The sequence below is a fragment of the Coptis chinensis genome, chromosome 9 (assembly GCF_015680905.1).
Source record: "Coptis chinensis isolate HL-2020 chromosome 9, ASM1568090v1, whole genome shotgun sequence".
In the NCBI taxonomy this organism is placed as follows: Eukaryota; Viridiplantae; Streptophyta; class Magnoliopsida; order Ranunculales; family Ranunculaceae; genus Coptis; species Coptis chinensis.
In genome coordinates this window covers 10,441,866-10,450,905 of record NC_141464.1, presented here as the reverse complement: position 1 = coordinate 10,450,905, position 9,040 = coordinate 10,441,866, and the positions used below count along the sequence as shown (strand labels likewise).

At 37.5% G+C, this 9,040-nt stretch overlaps 1 long non-coding RNA gene across 1 annotated transcript; it reads right to left on the bottom strand.

Moving 5' to 3' along the window:
• Positions 1 to 3,537: 3,537 nt before the first annotated feature.
• LOC147474729 (uncharacterized) lies at positions 3,538 to 4,021 on the bottom strand. Its single transcript, XR_015209613.1, has 3 exons — positions 3,847 to 4,021; positions 3,673 to 3,774; positions 3,538 to 3,570 (listed from the first exon to the last, which is right to left on the bottom strand). It is a non-coding gene; the product is annotated as an uncharacterized LOC147474729 (long non-coding RNA).
• Between the last annotated feature and the right edge of the window lie 5,019 nt (positions 4,022 to 9,040).

Below are 9,040 nucleotides of genomic sequence, written 5' to 3'. Positions count from 1 at the left end.
GACTCGTGAGTTTGGCAAAAAGTTGGGTATACCCACGACACATGCTAAAGGAATATCACACTGGCCCAAGTTCCTAGGTTCAAAGTATTTGTGACTAACACAAAATGAAGATATCCTAGCCTTAATATAAGCAGATAAAGCCCTCTTTTATCATATTAAGCATTGTATTCCTTGTTTACATTCTTCATCGCTAATGGTGATTTCTTATTAATAACAGTTCAATTAACAAAAACAATCAAATCTAAAAATATGGCTGCAATATGAATCCCTTTATCTCCGGAAAATAAACTCTTCAGATACTTTCAAATAAAGTAAACGAGAGCAAATCAAGCGAAATTTTGAGAGTGCCTATCACTCCTATCCTATACATATTAACCGTTATACAGATGATTCATAAGATGTTACCTGTGGTACCCATCTCTTGCCTATTGTCATCAATTCGAGATATAAAAACACTTACAACTGTAGGATAGAGATGACACCACAAATTTACATCGAGAAAGGAGGCCAACCAAAGTGGTCAAGAAAATGATCATAGATCAACTCTACAGAGGAGAAGAATGCATGCCTTTATGATCTTGCGATATCCATTAGGTCTCCCATGAGCTTTTGTTGTGACCTCTAACAAGGAGATGTCAGAAAGAGAACTTATTGCTTCACCTCGAAAACCAAAGTTTTTGGAAGGCACATCGGTTCAGCCAAGTAGTGAAATTTTGATGTTCTTGTTCACATCCAACACAAAACTCATTACAACAAGGAATAGCAAACGAAAAACTAACCACATTGGACTAATCATTGCAGTACCATTCAAAAAGAGAAATTGAAATGTAAAAACGGCTCCAACTTGTGGGTGGGTGTCGGTGTGTGTGTGTGTGTTTGGGGGTGGAGCAGGTCTTAAACACGGAGTAGAGGATCAGTTAGAAGGGGGAAGAGGAGGAATTTGGTACATTACCACCACACTTCCTTTCATTCTCAAAGAAACCCTTTTCTTCTCATATTAGAACCTTTGAGACCCAAGCTCGATTGCTTCCCGTCTTAGCGAGAAGAACTACACTTGTAATTGGATTATATGAGGGGATATTGGATTAAGTCAGAGATTTTTGTATATTTTTTTATTTTGAATTGTAGATCTCTTCACTATTCCTTGGAGTATCATCACCCGGCCCAAGGCATTTCCTTTTAAAACCACGTATTTGTGTAACTCATGTTGCATTGAATAACTTGATTACTTTTCCAAGAAGACTTGCAAAAACTAAAGTAGCATCTCCAATCTAGAGGGTGACTCAACAAGTTTTGACATGAAATTCAGGTATCACCCGGAATAGGCATCATAAATCCTATTGGCATGCCCCGCATTATCAAAATCACAGATTCCTATCGCGTTGCTTTCGCGAGGTTGTTGTTTGACAAGGATTAGAGAACCCGATCATTCCTTCCTAAGCTGAATTCGGTAACTATCAAGACATTCCAACATATCACTAAGCATGATAAAGTTTAAATTTAAGCCAGTTTGCTTCATGTGGAGTATAGATCAAGCCAATTCAAGCCGACTATTCGCGGATATTTAAAGTTTTAGACACTATCGAAAGACAAACCCAAATGAGCTATATACGGGATTATCCCTATTCTCATTGATACTTGGCCTAAAGAGTGCCAGTAATAAGTGAAGAATGTATTGAAATAAATATCTAAACATAGTTACCAGTATCTTTCTCCTAACAGACACCCACCCATCACGAGTAATTCCACATCCCGCATCGAATGCACAATGAATGCAACATTATTATAGTTTAACATATGCATGAGTGATCTAAACAAGAAAGAAAAAATGAATGCTCACCATCATCCTCTACTTTAACATAACCTGCCAGAACACTAATAGCGACATTTACGAAACAACATATGCCACTTGATCTTATAGGAGGAAAATAATAGAAACCTCTCGCAAATTAGAACTCAAAACACAAAAAATGAAGCCCTAATACTACCACTAAACTTTCTTTAGAAGTACCTTGGAATGTTTTAATGCATTGAGATTAAAGATCTGGACTCGATAAAGCTTACTAGCAAATAATCAAGTATAACAATAAATATTATAAAAATAATGTGTTGTATAAATAATAATAATAATAAAGTCGTAACATAATAAGTATAATGAACTATGATTACGATAATATGCTATTATGTACCAATTCTTGGGTTTATTTTATACCTTGGTTGAAGCTGCATCTATGCTATTATATACCAATTCTTCAACGACCCTTGTCAAGTCAAACATAACAACATTCGAACGAAGGGAGCTGTAAAGAGCCTTCGGTAACCGCTTTATACTTGTCATTTGCACCCCAAACCTGACAAAATGCTAAAATGTGGCTAAACCCGGTGCGATCACATAAATCTGATCCTTTGATCTCGTTCTGGATCAGCCTCTGCCCTCTGGCTCCACTTCTTCCTTCTTCTCTTTATAGCGTTTGCAGGAAACAGTCCAAGGCTCCACCATCCTCCCTCCTCCTTTATCCGGGCTTGGGACCGGCAGTGCAAACCAATTATATTGATTTTGGTGGAGGAGTTAAAATGGGTTAGTACTTTCTTCAACAACGCTAAGCAAACAAGCATACATATACTGCAATCAAATTTAATAAATAGATATAGTATTTAACATATTAAAGTCAATACTCATCCATACCAAAAAAAGACCATAAGTTTGTCAAGTCACTATGACATCCATATTAAATAAAAAACAAACGACATTCAAAACATAAAGTAACCAAACCATACTGAAAAATTCCAAGTTCAGAAAGTTTGCATCCTTGACTAGAGCCAAATTAAAGGACCTCCTGCACTAAAGCCATCCAAAAATCTAACTCCATCTTGGGGCCCATCGTAAACAAGAGCATCACCAACCAAGACTTCCTCTATGTAGACTTTTTTTTCACCTGCGAGAACTTTTCTGCCATTGCAATCTCCAGCTGTCTCTGTCATGACATACCCCTTAGCAACCACTACACCATCCCTATCTAATAAAGATACATTTGGTGAAGAACCAAGCGTCCCAGAAGGAGGATTCAAATTTGCAAACATATTCATCAAGTTTTGTTGAGTCGAAAGTGGCGAATAGAACTGGAACCGACTTCAGTTTACGGTGTTGTTTTGGTCGCGACGGTGGTTGAGCAATCGGTGTTCCATTGCTTTTGGATGACCTTAAGTACATCGACACAATTTATAGTAACAATTAGTTATACATAATGATATTGTATGCAATAAAGCACAAGTGCAAACTGCAAACTCACCTTTAACACGCCCATGACATTAACTAAGGAAGACTTCATCTCATTCATTTCCCCCTTCAACTCGAATTAGATGAAGAGTTTGCTTTTTGCAATAATGCCTTGGCAATACATGCGTTGCAATTGCTTCTTAGACTTGTTGGAGCTGATTCCACGAGTTCTACTCCCTTTGTCGGGCCCAAAGACTTGGACAACTCATCATTATCGAAGTCTACTTCCATTACTCGCCCTCACCACCGGCTTGCTGCTTTTTTCTTCTTTTATGAGAAGCCTCCACTTGTTCCTACAATATTAACCACCGATATGAGTAATACAATATGCAACATAGTCTATATACAATACCAACACACAGGTAAGTTCAAGCTTCAATGTTATTAAAACTTACATAATGGGTCCGAGCACTCGCTAATATAGTTCCATCACGACGCTCATGTCCTTTTTTCCAACTATCTACCCGTCCATGTTTTCTGCTAGGATCTTCTTTATCCTACAAAAAAAATCCTTAATAGTTGTTAGCATAACGTGATAAGAAATCGTTAGTGCAAGAATAGACACCTACCATTTTATCCAGTTTATGGGCATATGTGTCCCGCCCATTAGTATGTCGATATATATTCTTTTTGGCATTCTCTGCATTCTTTGCGTTTCTAGCTCTCACTTCAGCGGTACTCTCATTTCTAACAAACACAGCCCAATGATTTGGGTCCTTACCATCTGGGCATGCTGCAATAGCTTCTTCCCGCTCCAAGACTTACGCTAAAAATTTCTTTCCGCGGGGCATACTTTGTTGATCGAACTTTTGGGGAAAGTCCTTTTCAACTTTCTCGTGCCATTGCTTGGGGAACATTAGGCTCAAATTCTTCCTACATGAACAAAGTGACTTTTGTTTATTTCATATTAAGTAAATTTCCATACATAGGGCTGGACAACATGTAGATATAGAACTTGAAAAACATACTAATATTCAAGAATAATGGATGCTATCATCGAAATTAAAGTACATGTAAATCTTACCATTAATTTATTCCAGACATTATCCTTGAAGCTTCCATCTATTTTCCTCCAATCCTTGTAATGAATTGGAATCTGAGATCGAACATAAATACCAACCTGGGTATTCCATTTGGCATGGTTAGGACCCACAGCGACGCCATCCTCATCGAACTCTATAGGTAACTTGGTAATCGTTGGTGAGTTTCGAAGAAATTTGAGATGTGTGAGAGTCCGAAGTTGAATTATGAGATGGAAGTGGGACTAAACTTCGATGGCTGGGAAGCAATAGATTGAGATTGACCTAGTGCCATTATTAAATAGCCTACTATATGACAAAAAATGTTAGAACAAATAGGTAAAATTAGGATACCACAAAAAATGACAAAGTTCAAAAGTATACATTTATAGAGACTATTCTTGATTAAAAAAAAAAAAAACAACTCAAACACACCTTTCACCCAACTGCGCGGACAAACTTCAAAATAGAAAGAGTTTATATATTTAAAACTAGAAAATGAGAAGTTCGTGATGCAACTAAAAATCTCACAATATGAGAGTGCAACTATTACAATCAGGTTAGACTTTCCATCAACGGTACTGCAAATTAGGTTGGTCCTCAAGAATAGATTGGAAGTCGGTTGGTGCATCTAGTTCATCAACTCGACTTGTCAATCGCCTAGCTTAATTTATGACTACCCACCAGTTAGGATTTCTCAAATCCTCCGAGTAAAAAACACTTGACTAGCCTCGGAAGCAAGAATCACCGCTCATCAAAGTATTGATCAACACTCTTTAGCCTATTGAGATTAACCATCACTAAATTAGAATGCGGACAAAGTTTACAACCATTGGTCTTGTCCTCCACCCTCACCCAATTCTGTAAAAGACAATCTTTGGAAAGTCGATAGTCCAACTCTATTATCGTTCGATAACCCCATACCACTTAGTCGATGAATCAATAGGATTTTTGTCTTTCCTACTGACGGCGTAAACGTAGTGATTGCTTTCATGCAAACACCACTATCTTGTGTGGAAACTGTTTCGTCATGCGACCTAGTAGAGAACACAAAACCATTAACACGGTACTTTTTATATGTTTTAGCTTTGAACAATGGTCCTTGGACAAATCGCCATAAGTCACAATCTGTGTCTTTTGCAACCAACAACTGTGAAGTAAAAAAAATGACAATTAGAAAGATAAAATTAAAATACTAATTGTAATATCCTACTAAACTAAATTATATATAAAACAATACCTTGTCATATAACCACACAATAAACTCAGTCTGTATCTCCACTTCTGTCTTTGCTACCCCTTTTCTTCTGGCACGTGCAGTTGCTTGCAAGGCACGATATTCACTACAATTTGTTTATACAGTTTGACACGACTATTTATTACGACTTTTTAGACTAGTAAATGTTTGAGTCAAATCTATCAAAAACAATCAAACCTGTAATGTTCATCAAGCTTTTCGATGTCGAGTCGAAAAATAACCCACCTACGGATTTATATCCATTGTTCCTTGCCTAGGATCACAGTTTTACCCTCAAGTATAGGCCCCTCATCACTATACTCTCCATCTTCATCTAGAAATGCCTCACGAGTAGCTTTGTGATTTCCATCCCGAGAATTTGGCATGTACTCCATAGCATACCTAATGACTTCGAAACAATATAGGACTCAGAATGGAGCCTTCAACATAACGTTTATTGCTCGGAATATTTTTACACTCCTTCATTGCCCTATTAAAATAAACAAAACCAAAATTGTACTTTGTAGTTTAAACGATAATAATTGCCACTAAATAAAAATAAAAGTAAAGGCATTTTACATACCGTTCAAATGGATACATCCACCTAGGATACGAGGTCCACAAATCAGCCCTTCATCACCAAATGCACCAAGAGGTGGATGCCGATATCAAAAAAGCGGTTGGAAAATACTTTTCCAATACACACAACAATGCCTGCAACCATGTATTTGGCATCTTGGATTTCCTTTCGGATTAAGACTTTTCGAACATAGAAGATTAAAAAATAAGCTAATCTGATGAATAGCTCTACGCAAATCGCGGTGTTTTGGAAAAGCGTGCTGAAGCAAAACTGGAAGCAAGTAACACATAATCACGTGATAGTCATGTGATTTCATTATAAGCAAACCAGGAGGACTCAAAGTGACAATGTTTTTTAAGTTCGATGAAAAACCTGTAGGAAGCTTCAAATTCTTCAAAATTGTGCAGAACTCAAGCTTCTCATCTTTATTCAAAACAAATGGGGCTTTTGGTTTAACAGATCTCCCTGTGATTGGGTCTGTTTGCATCCATTGACCACTATGAATCCCCATTTTCTTCAAATCCTCTCGTGCACGAATCAGTATCCTTTGTTTTGTCTTTCTTGTCAAGAATCGCATTTATTATGTGTTACGCCCACGTTCTTCTCATCGTGCATCACGTCAATAACATGTCGAATTTTATGCTTCGGCCAATATTCCAGTTCAAAGAGAATAGACCTCTTATACCATGCTTCAGTAACTTCATAATCTTCATCATCTTCATCATCTCCAATAGCAACCACATCCACATCATCTATACTCCGTTTGGTACCTTTTAATACTTTCCGTGTACATAATGGACCACGACTTAACATTTTCTCAATTACTTCTCCCTTTAACCTTGGCGGAGGAGGGTTTAACTCTTTTGTCTTAACTCCTAAGTACTTGCCTTGCCTAAATGGGTGATCAGATTTAAGAAACATCCGGTAATTTGTATAAACGATCTTCCTTGCGTTTCGAAGATGCATAGACGGAGTTTCATCACCACAAATAGGACAGGCTTTGTAACCATGTGTTACATGTACCGATAAATTGCCATATCTGTTGGTAAATCATGAATGCCCCACATCAACATAGCCCTCAAAGTAAAATGCTCCTGTTTGTGCATGTCATAAGTCGCCACCCCTTCTTTCCATAACTGTTGTAACTCATCAACTAGTGGTCTAAGGAATACATCGATGTTTTGACTTCGGTGCCTTCGCCCGTATTAACAACGACATCATATGGAACTCAGATTTCATGCACAAAGGCGGTGGCAGATTATAAGGCACCACAAAACAAGGCCAACAACTATAACCGATGGATTGAACACCACGTGGATTGAATCCATCGGTTGCAATTCCAAGCCAAACATTACGCCTTCCTTAGCAAAAATCTGGCCAATCATCTTTACATGTCTTCCATCGGGCGAAGTCGATTGGATGCCTCATATAATTCAAGAAGGTGTCGCTTCATCATTGCACGTCATTTCACGTGCTATCCATGATATAGTGTACAACCTTTTAAGTCTAGGAATCAAAGGGAAATGTCTCAATACTTTTTGCCTTTTGTTTTGTTTTTTCTTTCCAGATTTCCCCTCCTTTACTTTGTACCTAGGGCGTTTCACATTGAGGACACTTAATTGTCAAATCGGCTTTGGTCTTATAATATAGCATACAATTATTTTCACATGCATCTATGCACTTCGGCTTTCATTCCCGGATCTTTCAACATTGCCTTCATTGCGGGATACTTAGAAGGCAAAGTGTTTCCATCCGGCAACCACGTTTTCAACAAAGACAAAAGCGGCGGTCACACTATTTCCGACCAATTATCTTTGCTTCTTCAAGTTATGGAGGTCCACAATTTCTTTGAAAGGGTTGTGACAGAGCCTCACATGAGGGGTATAATTTTTTTTCTTCGCTTTTTCTTATATTCATTGTACCTCTTACCCAAATCAGGTTCTAGAACAATAGGTGGTTCAACATCTTCACTTGACTTCCATCGCCTCCACTCAAATCACCCACTAATTCTTCATGCATGCCATAAGCAACATCAACAAAATTCCCTATCCCTAGTCCTTTCTCACTATTTTCTTCTTCAACTCGGTTTACCATTCGATCCTTATATGGGTTTTCACCATGTAAAACCCATACCACGATATGTTGATTCTATACCGTTATGAATCAAATGTTTTCTAACTATATCATATGCAAACCTTTTCCTATTTCGACATTTGTTACATGGGCAAGGACACGTGGTCGACGTTTCGTCTTTGCCACTAGCTTAATAGAATAAAATCGAAACCCCCTGCCTATATACACACTCCCAAGTCTGTCATTTTCATTCATCCAATCTTTTTAGAATCGGTTGAGACATTACGCAAGTAGCACATCAAGTAAACACAAGGAACAAGTGATAGGGTCAATGTCATTTCCTACTAGCCCGGCTTTTAGCACTATCGTTTTATGAAAATTTGATGCATAACGTTCTATAAATATTGAACTATCTCGGTAAAAACAAGCTAAACGGTGCCTACATTTTAACATTGAAGGCATTATAACATATAAGCACAAAATGCAAGACAAAATAAAAGACTTCTCATTCCCCAACATGCATTACACTCTACTCAAGATAATTGCACGAAATTCAGTCTTAAAAAAATATAAATATATGCTATCGGTTTGCACATATATACAAACTCATGTAGTTCATTGTAGATTTTATTCCAAAGGCTCACCAATAGGATGGATTGTCAAATCACTTCGATACAAGTTTGAAAATTTTGAACTTGCTTCAAATATGAGTCTGAATTTCAAAAAGAGATACTTTGTGTACTAGTTTAGATTTTATCTTTTAAAACCCACAGTTACGAAAAAAAGACATGGGTTATTCTTTGTTTAAATATTCAACCCATTCCAAAGATGAACTCTAGAAAACCCTATCCACG